The following is a 19355-nucleotide window of genomic DNA, read 5'->3' on the forward strand; positions in this document are numbered from 1 at the left end:
AGGTAATGAGTCAGTACCCCTCTTTGGACACTAGATTATATAAATTGATAAAAAAAAAATGACATAACGGTTGAGTCATACATATAATAAATAAAAACAAGAATGTGTCCCTTGTACACAGATGCCCCACTAAACACTCACATTGTCAATATTTGTAAACCAAATTAATAAAATTGCATTACTTTCCTTGAAGTCTGCAATAACATCAAATTGTATTCATATGGTGCCTTTTCGGGTAATCACCAAATCATGAAAATTAACACGGTAGGTGTAGATTGTTTTTGGAGATTTGATACATAAAATATATTGAAGTCCTTACAAACATTGTTCTCTATTTATTAAACAGAACGACAGATAATCTGTGTGTTGCCTTATTTATAACTTCACACAAGTGCATAAAATTCAATATATTCATAAACCTTTTTTAATATTTTTAATAATGTACTTAATAAAACACAATTAGTTGTCCTACTTGCACATTGAAATCAAACAGTAATGAGCAAATGTAACATTGTGAGTCTTAATTGTACATTAATATGACAAGCATAGATATGAAATATCACAAGAAAGATAATTAAGACATTATTGTCCTTGGAGCATTAAAAAATCCCATACTATGTTGTATCACACTATATTATATTATATTGTAATATATTTATATATGTTATACTTGCAGTTTCATTAAAGATTTCAAGTAAATTCACTTTAAAAATATATCAGATTAAATGATTATGTTAGTTTTTACGAGTCCAGTGGCAAATATTTCATGTTTTGTAAGGAAACACCCTTTTAAGAGTTAATACTGGTGTTAGGAGGGCTATAAACTCTGTGTGGGCGAGGCATACGATTTCACATCCACATTCTGACCCGACGTTGCTGTGTACTCAACATCCCGCAATTTCAAACAAATGTCTCACTCATGCAATGGTCTTAACTGATGACAGTTAGAAGCAAATAAATATAGTCCTCTACTTAAAATTAAAAAAAATAAACATGGTTTTTTTCTTTGTAAATTGCGACTTGAACACGTTGGATAAAGAGTTGTCTCATTGACACTCCTACTACATCTTCTTATTTCTATATATGTATGCTCTATAAAGGTAATGAGTCAGTACCCCTCTATGGACACTAGATTATATAAATTGATAAAAAAAAATGACACAACGGTTGAGTCATACATATAATAAACAAAAACAAGAATGTGTCCCTTGTACACAGATGCCCCACTGAACACTCACATTGTCAATATTTGTAAACCAAATTAATAAAATTGCATTACTTTCCTTGAAGTCTGCAATAACATCAAATTGTATTCATATAGTGCCTTTTCGGGTAATCATCAAATCATGAAAATTAACACGGTAGGTGTAGATTGTTTTTAGAGATTTGATACATAAAATATATTGAAGTCCTTACAAACATTGTTCTCTATTTATTAAACAGAACGACAGATAATCTGTGTGTTGCTTTATTCATAACTTCACACAAGTGCATAAAATTCAATATATTCATAAACCTTTTTTAATATTTTTAATAATGTACTTAATAAAACACAATTAGTTGTCCTACTTGCACATTGAAAGCAAACAGTAATGAGCAAATGTTACATTGTGAGTCTAAATTGTACATTAATATGACAAGCATAGATATGAAATATCACAACAAAAACGATTAAGACATTATTGTCCCTGGAGCATTACAAAATCCCATAATATGTTGTATCATATTATATTATATTATATTATATTATATTGTAATATATTTATATTTTTTAAGATGTTATACTTGCAGTTTCATTAAAGATGTCTAGTAAATTCATTTTAGAAATATATCTGATTAAATATTTATGTAAGTTTTTACGCGTCCAGTGGCAACTATTTCATTTATTGTAAGGGAACACCCTTTCAAGAGTTATTACTGTTGTTCGACTAGCTAGAAACTCTTTGCGTGCGAGGCATTTGATTTCATTCTGACCAGACATTGCTGTGTACTCAAAATCCCGCAAATTCGCCATACAGCCTTCAAACAACGAGTAAAACCCATGAGCATACTAGTAAACTCTAAAAAAATTAATGAAGATTGCAACAATTTAAACAAGGCGTCTGTCGTCGTCCGGCGTCGTTAACTTTTACAAAAATCTTCTCCTCTGAAATTACTAGCCCAAATTGAACCACACTTGGCCACAATCATCATTGGGGTATCTACTAGGGCAAAAATGCCACACATGTGTCACGCATGTACCTAAAAACGCATGTGGCACAGGTGTGTTACATGCGTTATACACATGTTTCTTGCCACGCATGGGAATCATGCGTGATACACATGCGTTCACATGCGTAACACACGCATGTGAATCACATGTGTCAGAAATACACCTGTGTCACACATGTGTTGGATAACGCATGTGACCCATGCGATATTTGCATGTGTAACACATGTATAGTAAAACGCATGTGTAACGCATGTGTGACACAGGCAAATTTTGTTGTCGTGAAGTTAAATTTTTCACATGATTTTTAGGTAAAATTATTCACTTGAAATTCACAAAAAAAAAAAATTAAAAATTAAAAATCACAAATTGTTTATTTTAAACATCTAATACCTTGCATTTGCCTTGTAAGACATGTATTCCATTGAAAATCTAAATTTACTTTTAAAAAAATATATTTTCAGTGAAATTCATGTGAATAATTCATAATAACAATGTTCATGTGAAAAAGTTAAATCAATTTTATCTGAATTAAAACATGGAATTAATTAGAAAATTCAACATTCTTGAGTTCAATTTTTGTAACATACATGTACATGATGTATGAGATACAAATTCACCTGAATTTTACTTAAATTCCAAAATTTACTCCATTTTTTATTTGAAGAATTTAATCATCAAAGCTGTTCACCTTTTTCTGAAGATTTTCCATAAAAGGGGCACATATATAAATCATCAAATGATTATCTCCCTTGATAGTGGATTAGATGTAACTACATTTTTTTTTAAATATTTATCTCTTGTTGTCATAAGGGTGGAATTTGTATATATACATATGTGTGTGTATACATATCTGGTTTTAGTTTCCTAGATTAATTTGAAGGACTAATATTGCTTTATCAGTAATATCTCTATGATTCTAGGATTAAACACATGTTTTCTAGAGGTTATTGATACACATGTGTAAACCAGGGTGATTAACTCAAACACTGAATAAAAGTCCTTTGCTAATGTTTGTGAGTAAAAGCCCCGGTTTACAGATTTTATTAAAATATAACCTCCAGGAAAACTGTGTTTAATCCTTAAAATTCTTAAACCAACATATATGTTATAGACTAGTAGACTAGTCTTAGGCCAAACAGGTGCTTCATGCAGTAAGTTATGGCACTTAATAAAAGATTTGCATATCTTATTTAGGATTTTCTTATGTATAGCCCCTTTGTTATAAAAATGACTGAATGTATATGTACATAAACATTGTACATAAGAGGCTAAATTAAAAATTACCTGGTTTGGTTGTTCAAACAAACGTTACCAATACATGAATGTTGACCATTCTGATTATCTGTCCAAGTACAAAACTATGCTAACAAGAAAATACACATGCGTATATAGAATGTACTTGAAAAAGTTTCAGAGTATTTGAGGTCTAAGGTAATCTATCCTGTCAGTGAATGCGGCTCATAAGGTTTAGGGGAAAGAAACACTACTATCGTGTTTAAATCACAACAAACACCAGTCACTCAGTCTAAGATCGTCTTATACTTCCTGGGCCTCCCGTAGGCTTAAACCTTGTTCAATGTATAGAATTATATACCTGTAACCATTTAAGAGATAACTTTATTGTATTTGAAGCTTTAAGGACGTCCATCGGTAGTTTTACTGTCGCAAAAGAAATGGCCTCTCTAGTCATGCTTCAGTGATACCTAAATATTTAATAATCAATAAAGTTTTGTCCACATACTGAAGGGAAGAGGCACAGTGCTCTAAATCCGCCTATGTGCAACACGTACCTCCAAAATCACAGGCACTCGTCTACGAATTTGTTTTCCCTATATCCCTATTACCTGCACTGCAGCCGTTTCTCTATATACCTTAAAAAGGTATACACAGGCGTTTTTTTTAGATGAGTGCCTGTGTCCAAAATACAATGAGTGAGTTCAGTTACTGTGAATGATAAAATTGAGAAAACAGTTACGAACTTCATCAGGAGCTTCCTGCTCAACACGTGGCAACCTATAATGTTTAGAATATTTCAAGTGATGGCAAATTTAGTAAGTAATTAAACCTTTGATTTGATTGTTCATATTGACAAACATGTGAAGACAGGAACATATTATATATTATAAATATACTTTTCCCAGGTGAAGATAAGAACTGGTGAGCTTTTCGTTGAATATAATGAGAAGATTGTGTAAAAAATGTTTGCATAGTTCATGTCAGAGTTAAAAATTATAAAACAAAAGATGTTCTTATTTAATTTCCCATTCTCGATTCCAGACTAACTCTCTTATCTCATTAGACGTAAATGCGCGTCGAATACGGAAACCGGGAAATCTTTCACCGTGGCCGTTTTTTATACTATGACGCAAAAGGACGCTCGTCTGCTGATTTTACTGTTTGAAAGGATGATACAAAGATTGAAACAGATGGTTCAAAAAGCTATTGTAAACAGATATATTGAAATGGGTTGCATTGTCGATTAACTGGAAGAAATCGGGGAACGAAACATACATTTTAGAAAGTGTAGGCAGTGTATTGTTTGTGTACTTGGACCATCATGACCATGGGAAAGCGTAATGGCCAAATGTCAAAATATTATGAAAGGTAAATATCATAGACCCCCATCATAATTATGCACATTTTTAGGAAGATGATAGTATTATACCTTCATGAAAAAAATTGGGTTCACTGTATTCATGTCATGTATGTAAACCAGAAAATCAGTCAAAAATTTACAAAAAGTTTTAAAACGGAAGCAAGTCAACTCGCCCACAGGAATCGGAAGTTCTATCAATAAAAATCTGTAAATAATAAGGTCGACTATCAATAGAGCTTCTCTTTTTATTGATAGAACTTCCGATTCCTGTAACTCGCCCCACTGGTAAAACGCCCCACTTTTTTATATTAACAACAGGACCTTCTTTTTTTTTTCAAAATCGCCGAACTCATGTTGAGGGAGCTTAGTCTATGCCACCATTTGTATTGAATTGGATACAATTCAGTGGGTGGTGGGGGTTTAATTGAAATTGAATATAAAAGCCAGGATAAGAAAAAAGGGTAACTTGGACAATGCAGGATAACATTTTCATCCTAGCCAGCCTCCCCCCTTTTCCCCCAAAAAAACCCTAGTCCAAATAGCTATAAATATTACTACCCAAACCCTTGAAAATCAAGTGGTTATACATCTTATTGCTAATCCCGGCTGACCCGGCCGTTTGAACTTTTGACGCATACAACAATCACTTTTCCATTGTACATGTGGCATCATATATTTTGTATTGTGACGCTAAAATTTTACAGGGACCTGTGTGATATCCAGTAATGGGATAAAATCATGGGGACGGATCCAGCCATTTTAAAAAAAGAGGAGTTCCCAACCCAGGACAAAGGGGGCCTGAGGGTTCCAACTATATGTCCCCATTCAAATGCATTGATCAGCCAAAAAAGGGGGATCCCCCTCCCCCCCCCCCCTAGATAAAAATATTTTTAAGTCTGACAGTGTGGCCCAGGTTAAAAAAAAATAATTGGCATCAGTAAAACTGCATTTGCGGCCATCAAATAAACAATGGACGGTGGCAAATCTTCAACTACTGTACTGTTATTCCGATTCTAATGCATAACAAAAAGAAATAGTATGTTCATGATGTTAGAGCTTGAAAAAATGTATAAATTTGATATACTAGTACAAAAAAAATCCGCAAAACTTCATGAATGAATTTTGCTCAAAGAACTTACATTTTGTAAGTCATGGCTAAATGTGACTTGAATCTTCATAGAAATGAAAACGTTCAAATTGGAAACTTTTTTTAAAAGTTAGCTCTTTGATACAAATTTGAATAAAATAACTGTAAAACGGCGAATTCAAGATGGTGTTGTTCTATTTATGACAACATGTAGTAATCCAATCAATTCAAAATTCAGATCCCTCATTAGTTATCCCAGGTCATGCTGGTTAGCTGTGGAATTGACGGTAAACTTTAGCCAATTGTAGGATAAAAATTGCATTTAATAGAATCACTTATTTACTACATGTATTATTTAATGTTTGTATTTATTGGAGAAAACATTTATTTAACTACTCTTGCATGCTTGGTGATTTGCAAAAAATTGCAAAGAAACCTGTTTAATAATTGTATCTTAATATATCTTTAAATATAGGTTTTTTAGCCCACTCAAAATCATGCTTTTAGGACCCCCTGTTGTACTTAGGAAGTGGACATCTCAAGAAGATTAAAGGTCTACTTTACCATGTTTGCATGTACAAATGTTAGTAATGTAAATTTTAAAAATAAGAAAATGTAGTATGATTGGCACGCATTATTCAGCTTGCACCAAATTTTTATGCCCCACCTAAGACAGTAGAGTGGCAGCCGCATTATGTTTTCTGGTCTATTCATCAGTCTGTCCCCCTTCAGGTTAAAGTTTTGTTTAGGCCATGTGGAAAAAAAATGATGGTTCCCCTAATCCAATCTTTTTTTTTTACCACCGGGTCATTCAATTTTTCTGTAAAAAAAAATAATATTAAAATGCATGTACCCTAAGACAACTTAAAGTGTTGGAAATATGCAAGATTATAGTTCTGCTATAGAAACAAAACATATATATATAAAAGTATGCATGGTCACAAAAAAAGCTGCCTGCCGGGTTTACAAAAAATTCTCATGTTAGGGGAAACCAACAATTAATTATCCATGGCCTTACACTAATGAAAAAAGACAAGAGATCAAATGACATCAAAGTTACCAACTATATATGTCACCATACATCCTTTAACAATGAGCAAAGCCCATACATTATAGTATATACCATATACTGTAAATTCTGAAAATAATGTATGCATTTATTATTGCTAATTTGTCTTAAATGCGATTTTAATTTTTTCGATTTTGAGAAAAATCCTGTTAAATTCATATGAAATATTTTTAAATGTGAGTTTAAATTATTGCGTTTACAACTCTGTCGCACTTTAGCAATAATAAAAACCTTGCAATAATTTCTGAATTTACAGTAGTCAGCTATATAAAAGACCCTAAATGAAAATAAAAAATGTGTAAAACAATTCAAACAAGAATACTAACAGACTTAACAACAAATTAAAGGAAAACCTGCACCACTGAATTACAAACTCCTGACATGGGACAGGCACATACTAATATACAGGATGTGATTGGGGCTGGACTATATAGTTAGCAGTTTGTGGTGCCAAAATAAACCCACCTATATACATGTATATACATATAAAAGAAGATGTGGTATGATTGCCAATGAGACGATCGTCCACAAGAGACCAAAATGACACAGAAATTAACCATAGTTACTATAGATCACCGTACAGCCTTCAACAATGAGCAAAGCCTATACCTGCATAGTCAGGTATAAAAGGCCCTGCAATAAAACTGTAAAACAACTCCAATGAGAAAAGTAATGGCCTTATTTATATAAAAAAAATGAACGAAAAACAAATATGTAACACATAAACAAACGAAAACCACTGAATTACAGGCTCATGACTTGGGACAGGCACATACATAACCTCAGTCCTGGTACATGATGTGAAAAGGGATTAACTCATCAGATCTATACCACGCATACAAAGAAGAAAGACATCTATTGACTAACAAAAACACACACAAAACGTGCTTTTTGACAGAAAATCTTTTGGCATGCTGCAAGATACATGAAAGGTTGTTCTTTTGTTAAATGCCGGATATACATGATACATTATATATGGATTATAACAGAAATGACAACGTGCTACGTTCGAACATGACTTTAATCTTTCCTATATCATGTATATGAAAATGGTGTATTTTAACATTTTTGTCTATTAACTTAAAACAGCAAAACAAGATCTAATAAACATCTGACGGTAATTAATGCCTGAAATGATTTTTTAACTCTATACAGCAGAATATATCAATTAAAATCAGAAAGTTCATACTGTACATGTATTTTTGAGCTACATGTAAGATGCTGTTGATCTTCCTTCTGTTGTTTGCTTACATGTTGGTTGCATTCACTCAAAAGAAAAAGTATATATAGTAAATGTATAAATTAGTGAGCATCAGTTCAACATGTTCATACTACAATGTACATCTATTTTTGTCTGGACTTCTTGATTAAATAATTTAGATTTACAATTTTAGCTTGTTTACCAAAAGAATGGAAAGTACAGTATTAAAACCACTGGTGAACATGTACTATACATGTAGGTGTGAATGTCCTGAAAAAAGAACAGATATCAAAGTATGTTCATCTGTAGAATTGCAGTTAATTTTGATAATTTGATGTACTGGTAACTTATGTTTTAAGTATAATTGTACATGTACACTGTTGCTTATTTTTCTATCTTTCCAATGTCAAGTATGCTTCAATGCACCCTTACCCTAATCCCCTCCTACTGCCCCGTACAAACACACTTGAGATGTCAGAAGTTCAAATAATCATAGCATCTGCATTACAAGCCTACCTAGGTAGACTGGCCTACCCAATGTATATTTTTGCTGAAATTAAGGGTTTAAAACTTTTGAAAACTGTTGAAAATCAGTTATACTGACTTTTTATGGGCATTATGTTTTTTAGTCTGTGCGTTTGTTTGTTCGTCTGTCTGTCCGTCCGTCATGTCAAAGTTTTTGGTCAAGCTAGGTTTTGATGAAGTTGAAGTCCAAGAACTTGAAACTTAGTACACATGTTCCCTATGATATAATCTTTCTAATTTAAATGCCAAATTAGAGTTTTACCATATTTTTACGGTCCACTTAACATAAAAAAATGATAATGCGGATGGGGCATCCGTGTATTAGGGACACATTCTTGTTTTCTATATATGCCTTCATGTTTTGAGCTGAGTTTTGATATGTGATACTTAGTTTTGAGTCCTGCACATATACATCCCTGTACATTGATTGTCATTGGAGTTAAAATGACAATGACAGGGTTTTTTTTAATATTGCTTCTTAGTGTTGATCAATTTACCTTATATATTAAATAAATAAAGTTTATAAATTATTGTCACAGATTGAAATTTTTTAATATTTTAAAAATAAGCTGAATAAATGAAAAGAGATTGTGGTTGGATTGTCAACAAGAAAACTTTTCACTAGTCGAAATGAAAAGGATGCTATAAATTTTAGGGTCTCAACAGTGAACAAAACTATACTATAGAGTCAGCTGTAAAAGATCCTGTCAAAACGAGCAATATTTAAATCCAGAAAACTAGTGATGTTCCAATTACCATGTTCAGTATATATTGGTTATAATATATAAAAAAAATCACTTGTTTTCTTTCTCTTAACCAAAGGCGAACTTTATTGTCAATTTATTTTTATTGGAAGATAGTGCATCAGGTTCAGGTTTTATATGATAATCACAGGAATTTAAATTTTCAGTGTTAGTTCCTCAGATGTCAGTGGAAGGGAAACTATATACATTATATGTTTAAATGAAATTGGCGACAGGATTAGATATAGAGGAGATCCTATAGCTACAGTATATGTAACTGGTATGTATTTGTTGAGGTATTTAATGCAAAAATACAGTATTTAAATTTTAATACAAAAATACTGAATTCCAAGGCAATTTCAAATCAAAGAGCAGAATGCTCTGAGGGATACGATTGCCATAGTTTTCATTGACAGATGTATAGCAGTTCTGCCAAATTTTCATTAAACAAATGCATGAGATTTGGCCAAAATTGAAAAGATCAAAGAGGAAAGAAATAGATCCAAGAATACTGCCGCAAAAAAGCATGAACATGCGTGAGTCTCAAGCATTTTTGGCCTGTAACCCTGGTATAGCTGGATAGTATTATTCTCTAAACTAATTCAACTGCACATGCAAAATGTAACAATCTGAATAGTCACTCAACTTAAAGAATAGCCAATCCCCGTTACAAGTGTATGAGCCATGTACTTATTGTGTTTTATCGAATTATAGTTCTGTACCATTGTAATCTCGTACCACTAAAATAAAACTTGTACCAATGCAAACTCGTACCATTGCTAACTCGTACCAACTTATTTAAATGCATTCAAATGGTGTTAAATGATGAATATACATGATATACTTTACTTTCACCCAATACCTCTTAAGTCTGTAAAATGTATATAATTTAAAAGTACAATGACCAATTTGTAGCTAATGTTCCTTGTATATTGGATAGAAAATACTGTGGCAGATGTAGATAATTAAAGTATAAACAGTTTCACCCGAAGAAAATTTTTCATGAATAATTAAATCTTAGCAGTTAGTCAAAATGATTGCCAAAATTATTTTTACTGTCTATAAATAACAATGAAATGTAACTGATTCCTGTTAAAGGGGTCCGCATTTCCCCCCCCCCCCCAAAAAAAGACATGGCTTTCAACAATTGTAAACATAGCATTCAATTTGTGATCATGGATTACAGCTTTAATTAACTTAAATTGGATATATATATATATTCAACATGTTTTAATAAGGTACAGTTAAAGCAATGTTTTAACTTTCCTCTGGATTAAGTTCTACAGTGGCGGATCCAGAACTTTTCCTAAGGGGGAGCCCACTGACTGACCTAAGAGGGGGCCGCTCCAGTCATGCTTCAATGATTCCCTTTATAATCAACCAAATTTTTTCCACGAAAAAGGGGGGCCTGGATCCGCCTATGTTCTAGTTTGAAAGATCAGTTAAAACATTAATGCTTTAAAGCATTTTTATTTTTGTCTAAGTTTTCATTTAACTCCTGTGTAAAATTCAAGTAATTCAACTTTATTTCTATTAAGTTTACAAACAGAAACCCATAAAACATCATATTTTTTAATATATTTTTCTGAATGGTACGACTTCCCAGTAGTACAAGTAAACTTTTTTGGTTCCAATGCCATGGTACGAGTTAACTTGCTTCTGTATCTTATCACCGTAATTCTAGGAGGGACCCTAAACTGGACCCCTGTTGTGTTCACTTATTGCTACACTGACCTTCGGTGCATAGCTATATATATAGAACGACGGACCAGTTTAGGAGGAACCCCATTTCTTACTCTTTAATTATTGAAGTTCCTTTGGGTCAGAGGGCATGACTCCTTTCCGTACACACTCCTCTGTTTACATTGAGATCGTTCTTAATATAATACGACGTTTATCGGCATTAACGAGTTAATTCTTCTTGACGAATACTTAGAAAAGGGAGACAACTCGAAACGATAATATGGAAGATTCCATTTCTGCTGAAGGGGTGTTATAGGTAATTTTTACGATGAAACATTTATTTTAATTTAAATTATGCATCTATAATACTAAAAAGACGAGGTCCAATTTGTCAGCCGTCATCACGTAAAATCGACGAATCAAAGAATTCAACTTTATATACAACTAATATAGTACAAAGGTGTAGATTAAAAATAACATCACTCCAGGTCCTTTTGTTTTCCACGTAATTAACATTGCCAATAATTAAGAAGTTCCGGGTCGAGTCCGATACCGATACCAATAGTATATTCACCTGTTACCTTATCTGTACGTTCTGCATCTGAAAGGCGCACCACCAAACGGTGTATTCAGGATTAATATGCTATATACACGGGTCATAATCACAGGGTTGACACTACTAAATTGTCAAATTGTTACCTATTGTAGTATTTTAATCAGTAAAACTTTCTAAGAGGTAAACAATACGAATACTAAAAATCTGGACTAAAAATAAGGCGTATAGGTACAGTTTTCAATTTGTCAGCGGGTATGACGTTAAACAACGAATCAAAGAATTCAACTTTATTTATAACTAATATAGGACAAATCTGTTGATTAAAAAATACCCCATTCCAGGACCTTTTGTCACGTTTCCAAATAATCAATATTACCAATAATTGATAAGTTCCAGTTCGACGGGTTCAAACAGAAAGATTTGAAAGCAGAGAAAACTGTGTATCTTAAAATCGGCATGACTTTATCAGATGACAATACTAATACTAAAATAAGGCTTGCGAATAGTTATATACTTTAATTCAGTCACGGACCCGCGATATCACGGGTGTGCTCTAGTATGATTTAAAATTATGCAACAACAATAGCCCTCCATATGCAGACAGACATAGAAAGAATCCCATGAGTTTCAAATTAATCAATGAAGCGGGGAATCACTCAATCTGATACCCCTTGAATTCAGGAAAACTACACGCATGTGGGGTCTCACTAATTAGCGACAAGAAGTGACAAGAAGAAAAAAACTTAGTGACAAAAAGCAACAAGAAGCTATTTAGCGACAAGAATACATTTTGTTATCACATACATCAAAATATTTTTTTAGGATTATATTGAAAGATGAAGAAATAAAAAAAATTCGAGGAAGAGATTGTGTACTTTTTATTATCATATTGATAGATGAAGAAATTAAACATGCGTAAGAGCAAAGGAAATGTTCTTGTCGCTTGTTGACGCTTTTTGTCTCTACAATTCTTTTTGTCTCTAATTAGTGAGACCACGCATGGGCATTAATACATAAACAAACCGCGACTTGGGATTTGGAACAAGAACGTTTATTAAATGATATGATGAATGGTTCTCCATTTCTTTATGAGAGTACAGTATCAAATATCAGTTTCATAACGGTAAAATATAGAAATACTCCACTTCAGTTCTTGTGACAGAAATAGAATTATCAGAGAACTCTCGCAAGTTATCAAAATTTGGGAATTCCCTCTGACGTGTTTCTAAATTTATAAAAACACTAAATATAAATACTGTTTAATTCTGATTTTCCGTATTGTTAAAAACACGCATATAAGTCAAGGAAAATATCACACATGAAGATTATGAGTAAAACATTACAGGAAAGTTGTTTATGTTCAATTGTTTTGCTTGTTTTTACCTTTTAAAGGAAGACAATCATAAGAATCTGAGATGTTGCTGAATGTTTAGAATAAAACGAATGACGTGAGGGAGTGCATCATAGGGTCAACAGTAAAAGTCTACAGATTGCTTGACAGCAATCGTATCCCAAAAAGGGAAATCCATTGTGGTAGTTCCTAGGTTTTAAGAACAAAACATGTTTTTTTAGGTTATTGCTCTAATATACTTTGAATAAACAAACTATGTGCCATGCAGGGGACATTGGAACCCTGTACTTTTTCTTATAGTTAAAACTCCTTAAAAATATATGTCCCTGCATACAATACCAAAAGGTTTCTGTGCACTTTGATTTTCATTTGTAAAGTTTACAAACATTCATACCAAATTTCAACCATAATGAACTTCCGCAGCAGAGATAATAAAAAAAGTAGTGCAAATAAACAATTTGCAGAGCATTTGGAGTTTTGAGTTATACCCCTATATGGAAGATAAATGACAAATTTTGTAGCTAGATGTTAACAGAATGCATCTATAAAGCTATAGACATTCCATTTTTATATGACCGCCTGAAAAATTTGGTGTTCTTTGTCATCTTTGTCAGCATTGTCCGAAGACACTTAGTTTCCAGACAGTAACCTTAGTTTAAGTGAATGGATCTCTATGAAATATAAACACAAGGTTTGAAACCACAAAAGGAAGATTGGGATTGATGTTGGGGTTATGGTCCCAACAGTTTAGGAACAAGGAGCCCAAAAGGGGTCAAAATAAGTATTTTTCCTAGGTTCCAGACAATTACTTGTGTGTAAGTGTATGGATCTTTCTGAAATTGTACCACAAGATTCCATACCAAAAAAGGAAGGTTGGGATTGATTTTGGGGGTTATGGCACAAACTGTTTATGAAAAAAGGGCCAAAACAATACTTTTCTAATACTTTGTAAATTGCTTTTTAGCTCACCTGTCCCTTAAGCAGGGGCGGATCCAGTCATTTAAAAAAAAGGGGGGTTCCAAATACATGTCTCCATTCAAATGCATTGATCGTCTAAAAATAAAGGGAACCCCCCTATGGATCCGTGCCTGCCTTAAGTGAGCTTTTCTCATCACTTTGCCTCCGTCGTCCGTAAACTTTTACAAAAATCTTCTCCTCTGAAACTACTGGGCCAAATTAAACCCAACTTAACCACAATCATCATTGGGGTATCTAGTTTAAAAATTGTGTCCAGTCACCCGCCAAAATAATCAAGATGGCCACCATGGCTAAAAATAGAACATAGGGGTAAAATGTAGATATTGGCTTATAACTCTGAAACCAAAGCATTTAAACTTAAAGCAAATCTTACAAGGGGTTTCCTTGTTTATCTAGTCAATATCTATCTGCCCTGGAATTTTCAAATGAATTGGACAACTGGTTGTTGGGTTACTGCCCCCCAATTGGTAATTTTTAAAGAAATTTAGCCGTTTTTGGTTATTATCTTGAATACTATTATAGATAGAGATAAATTGTAAACAGCAATAATGTTCAGCAAATTAAGATCTACATATTATAAGTCAAACATTACCAAAATGGTCAGTTGACCCCTTAAGGAGTTATTGCCCTTTATAGTCATTTTTAGCTCACCTGGCCCAAAGGGCCAAGTGAGCTTTTCTCATCACTTTGCGTCCGGCGTCCGTCGTCCGGCGTTAGCTTTTACAAAAATCTTCTCCTCTGAAACTACTGGGCCAAATCAAACCAAACTTGGCCACAATCATCAGTGGGGTATCTAGTTTAAAAAATGTGTGGCTTGACCCGGTCAACCAACCAAGATGGCCGCCACGGCTAAAAATAGAACATAGGGGTAAAATGCAGTTTTTGGCTTATAACTCAAAAACCAAAGCATTTAGAGCAAATCTGACATGGGGTTAAAATGTTTATCAGGTCAAGATCTATCTGCCCTGAAATTTTCAGATGAATCGGTCAATAGGTTGTTGGGTTGCTGCCCCTGAATTGGTAATTTTGAGGAAATTTTGCTGTTTTTGGTTATTATCTTGAATATTATTATAGATAAAGATAAACTGTAAACAGCAATAATGTTCAGCAAAGTAAGATATACAAATAAGTCAACATGACCAAAATGGTCAGTTGACCAGTTTAGGAGTTATTGCCCTTTATAGTCAATTTTTAACCATTTTTCGTAAATTAAAGTAATCTTTTACAAAAATCTTCTTCTCTGAAACTACTGGGCCAAATTAATCCAAACTTGGCCACAATCATCTTTGGGGTATCTAGTTTAAAAATGTGTGGCGTGACCTGGTCAACAAACCAAGATGGCCGCCACATCTAAAAATAGAACATAGGGGTAAAATGCAGTTTTTGGCTTATAACTCAAAAACCAAAGCATTTTGAGGAAATCTGACATGGGATAAAAATGTTTATCAGGTCAAGATCTATCTGCCCTGAAATTTTCAGATGAATCGGTCAATAGGTTGTTGGGTTGCTGCCCCTGAATTGGTAATTTTGAGGAAATTTTGCTGTTTTTGGTTATTATCTTGAATATTATTATAGATAGAGATTAACTGTAAACATCAATAATGTTCAGCAAAGTTAGATTTACAAATAAATCAACATGACCGAAATGTCAGTTGACCCCTTTAGGAGTTATTGCCCTTTATAGTCAATTTTTAACCATTTTTCGTAAATCTAAGTAATCTTTTACAAAAATCTCCACTGAAACTACTAGGCCACAATCATCTTTGGGGTATCTAGGTTGAAAAATGTGTCCGATGACCTGGCCATTCAACCAAGATGGCTGCCACGGCTAAAAATAGAACATAGGGGTAAAATGCAGTTTTGGGTTTATAACTATGAAACCAAAGCATTTAGAGCAAATCTGACAAGAAGTTAAATTGTTAATCAAGTCAATATCTATCTGTCCTTTTTCAGATGAATTGGACAACTGGTTGTTGGGTTGCTGCCCTCCAATTGGTAATTTTTAAAGAAATTTTGCTGTTTTTGGTATTCTTGAATACTATTATAGATAGCGATAAACTGTAAACAGCAATAATGTTCAGCAAAGTAAGATCTACAAATAAGTCAACATGACCTAAATGGTCAATTGACCCTTAAGGAGTTATTGCCCTTTATAGTCAATTTTTAACAATTTTCATTAATTTGGTAAATTTATGTAAATTTTTACCAAATATAGTTCTCTGTTACTAATGGGCAAAGTTTATTATAGATATAATTGTAAGAAGCAAAATCGTTCAGTAAAGTAAGAACTTCAAACACATCACCATCACCAAAATACAATTTTGTCATGAATCCATTTGTGTCCTTTGTTTAATATGAACATAGACCAAGGTGAGCGACACAGGCTCTTTAGAGCCTCTAGTTTAACATTTTTCATTTATTTGGTAAATTTTGGTAAGTTTTTACATACTGTCCTCTGTAACTAAATGGCAAAGTTCATTACAGATAGAGAAAATTGTCAGTAACAAAAATGATCAGTAAAAGTTGATCTACAAACACATCATCATCACCAAAACACAATTTTGTGATGAATCCATCTGTTTCCTTTGTTTAATATGCACATAAACCAAGGTGAGCGACACAGGCTCTTAAGAGCCTTTATTTTTTTTTACCAATTTCAATGGGGTTTTATTCTTGAATTCATAGAGTTCTCTAATATGCTGAATCAAACCGTGTATTATTTTTTGGGGGAATTTGGTCCCTGTTTTTAAATTGGTCTGCATTAAGGTCCAAATGCCATATATATTATATATACAGGTAATGTGTAGTACACATGCATGAAAAGAGTTAGTTTTCATTATTAATTATTCATTTATTAAAGTAAAAAAATAATATGTAATATTATTGCCAATGAGACAACTATCCATCAGAGTCTAAATGACTGAATGTTAGCAACTATAGACCACTTTACATGTATGTACAGCTTTCATCAATGAGCAAAACCAATACAGAATTTAGCAAGCTATAAAAGGTCCTAGAATGACAGATGTAAAACAATTCCAAAGAGAAAACTTACAGCCTGATAAACTTAAAAGACAATAAGCCAAAAAAACAACCATGATAAATAGCAAAAAGAAAACTATTATTTCTCCACTACAGTTGTTCACACGATATTTAAATACATATATGTAAGTTTGGTAAATCATTACTTATTTAATTTATGTTATCATTTTTGCTTGATTGGTAAGCCAATATTTGATGTTATATAGTGTTTTTTTTAATTACAGCAACTGTATTCGAAGAGTCTGATGGCTGATAATGTATTACAGGATTTTATCATTCAAGCAACATCTTAGAAGCCTAGGATAAGTGCTAATGTATGAAGGAAGCCTTGGATACAAATAGCAATTACAGCAATTCCATACAGGATAGAACTCTTCCACATGGTCATGATATGGGAGTGATGTATTCAAGAAATTTAAAACACATGGAATTAAATATTGTGTATATTTTTTCAACCACAAGTACTTTCAGAATATAATACAATTCAAATTCAAATTATTGTGTCAAATGACAATTATAGTCTAAAAATGAATAACACATGTTTTAAACTGAATTTTATATAAATATTTGAAATTACAAGAATTTTTAGCTTATTATGCAGCCAAACTTTGAAATCTTCTAATGGTATATGCTTATTGTTTGTCAACAAATTGTTTTGAAATAAGAAGGAAATGGTTGAAAAGAACTGCAATTTATCAATATAATGTGATATGAGGTATAAATCAATCGGACAGCAACACAACAACAAAAGCACATAAAAGGCATTAAGGTGCTAACATACAGTCCTCAACAATAAACAGGTGACTAAACGATTTCATGATCTACTTAATTGACCAGAGTCTATCAATCAAAGCACTGCTATTAACACCAAATTTTTGAAATATGTTTAGTTAGGATGAGACTTTAGACAACTATGGAAACCCTGGCTTGAAACAGGCACATGAATATGGGGCTGAGTAAACTACTTTTTTTCTTCAAAACTTTAAAACAAAAATAGGCATCTTTTGCAAGTAAGACAATTATTGGTTAGTCAAGGAGAATTATGTTTTTTTGGTGCGTGTGTCTGTCTGTCCATTCGTCCATCCATTCCATTTTAACTTAAGGATTTTGGTTAAAGTTGTTGGTCACAGTATATGTAGTTAGCGATGCAGTTGAAGCCCAATCAACTTAATTGACACAAATAAGTGACATAATGGCTTCTAGTTCAGGTTTTGACCCTGACTTTGTGCTATACTGAACATGAAAAGTGTGAGCAGAATATCAGTGTACTATATTATATAGTGACACTGTCGCACATTTTCTTGTTTGTTTTTTTTTATCATGCTTCAGCTTATATATTGATTTAAGTTTTGGTTTAACAAGTTACAGATCAGGTTCAAATTGTATTGCAGTATGATGATTTTTATAAAATGTGTCTTCATGAAGCATTCACAATAGGTAGAACAGGATAAATATGAAACTTCAATAATATTAACTATATGTATACTAAACACTTTTGCTGCACCTGAGAACTAACAAACATATCAACAACCATGATAATTAGACAAATAGGAGGACATTTTGAAAAATATTTAATACATACACAATGCCTTTTACATGCAGAATTCACGCATGTATCACAGGTGTATTTCTTGTACACATATGATTCACATGTGAAACGCATGATCACATGTGTATATCATGCGTATCACACATTTTGAAATTTTTTAGTACAGACACCATGCCTTTTGAATGCAGAAATCATGCATGTGTCACAGGTGTTTTTTCCTACACATGTGATTCACATGTGAAACACATGATCACATGTGTATATCATGCGTATCACATTCGTTTTTCACACATGTGTCACATGCGTGGCATGAAACGTCTCTTTCACATGCGTGTGACACACATGTGAAACGCATGTGTCACGCATGTTCACATGTGTGGCATTTTTACCAGTGTAGTTTCAAAAATGTGTGGCGTGACCCGGCCAATCAACCAAGATGGTCGCAATGGCTAAAAGTAGAACATAGGGGTACAATGCAGTTTTTGACTTATAACTTATATTGTCGCTTCATTCGAAATTTTCAGATGAATCGGACAACCCATTGTTGGGTTGCTGCCCCTGCATTGGTAATTTTAAGGAAATTTTGCTGTTTTTTGGTTATTATCTTGAATACTATTATATAAAGAAACAAACTGTAAACAGCAATAATGTTCACCAAAGTAAGATTTACAAATAAGTCAGCATGACCGAAATGGTCAGTTGACCTCTTTAGGAGTTATTGCCCTTTATAGTCAATTTTTAATATTATTATAGATAGAGATAA

At 33.0% G+C, this 19355-nt stretch overlaps 1 long non-coding RNA gene across 3 annotated transcripts; it reads left to right on the top strand.

The window, feature by feature from the left end:
- The first annotated feature begins 4393 nt into the window (after positions 1–4393).
- LOC134718513 (uncharacterized) lies at positions 4394–17822 on the top strand. 3 transcript variants are annotated; one of them, XR_010107402.1, is made up of 5 exons: positions 4394–4816; positions 6371–6478; positions 8359–8458; positions 9601–9713; positions 17268–17822. It is a non-coding gene; the product is annotated as an uncharacterized LOC134718513 (long non-coding RNA). The 3 variants fall into 3 exon arrangements; XR_010107403.1 differs by lacking the exon at positions 6371–6478 and having other exon boundaries at positions 4398–4816; positions 8345–8458; positions 17268–17821; XR_010107401.1 differs by lacking the exon at positions 6371–6478 and having other exon boundaries at positions 4400–4816; positions 17268–17819.
- Positions 17823–19355: the final 1533 nt, after the last annotated feature.

The sequence above is a fragment of the Mytilus trossulus genome, chromosome 5 (assembly GCF_036588685.1).
Source record: "Mytilus trossulus isolate FHL-02 chromosome 5, PNRI_Mtr1.1.1.hap1, whole genome shotgun sequence".
Lineage (NCBI taxonomy): Eukaryota > Metazoa > Mollusca > Bivalvia > Mytilida > Mytilidae > Mytilus > Mytilus trossulus.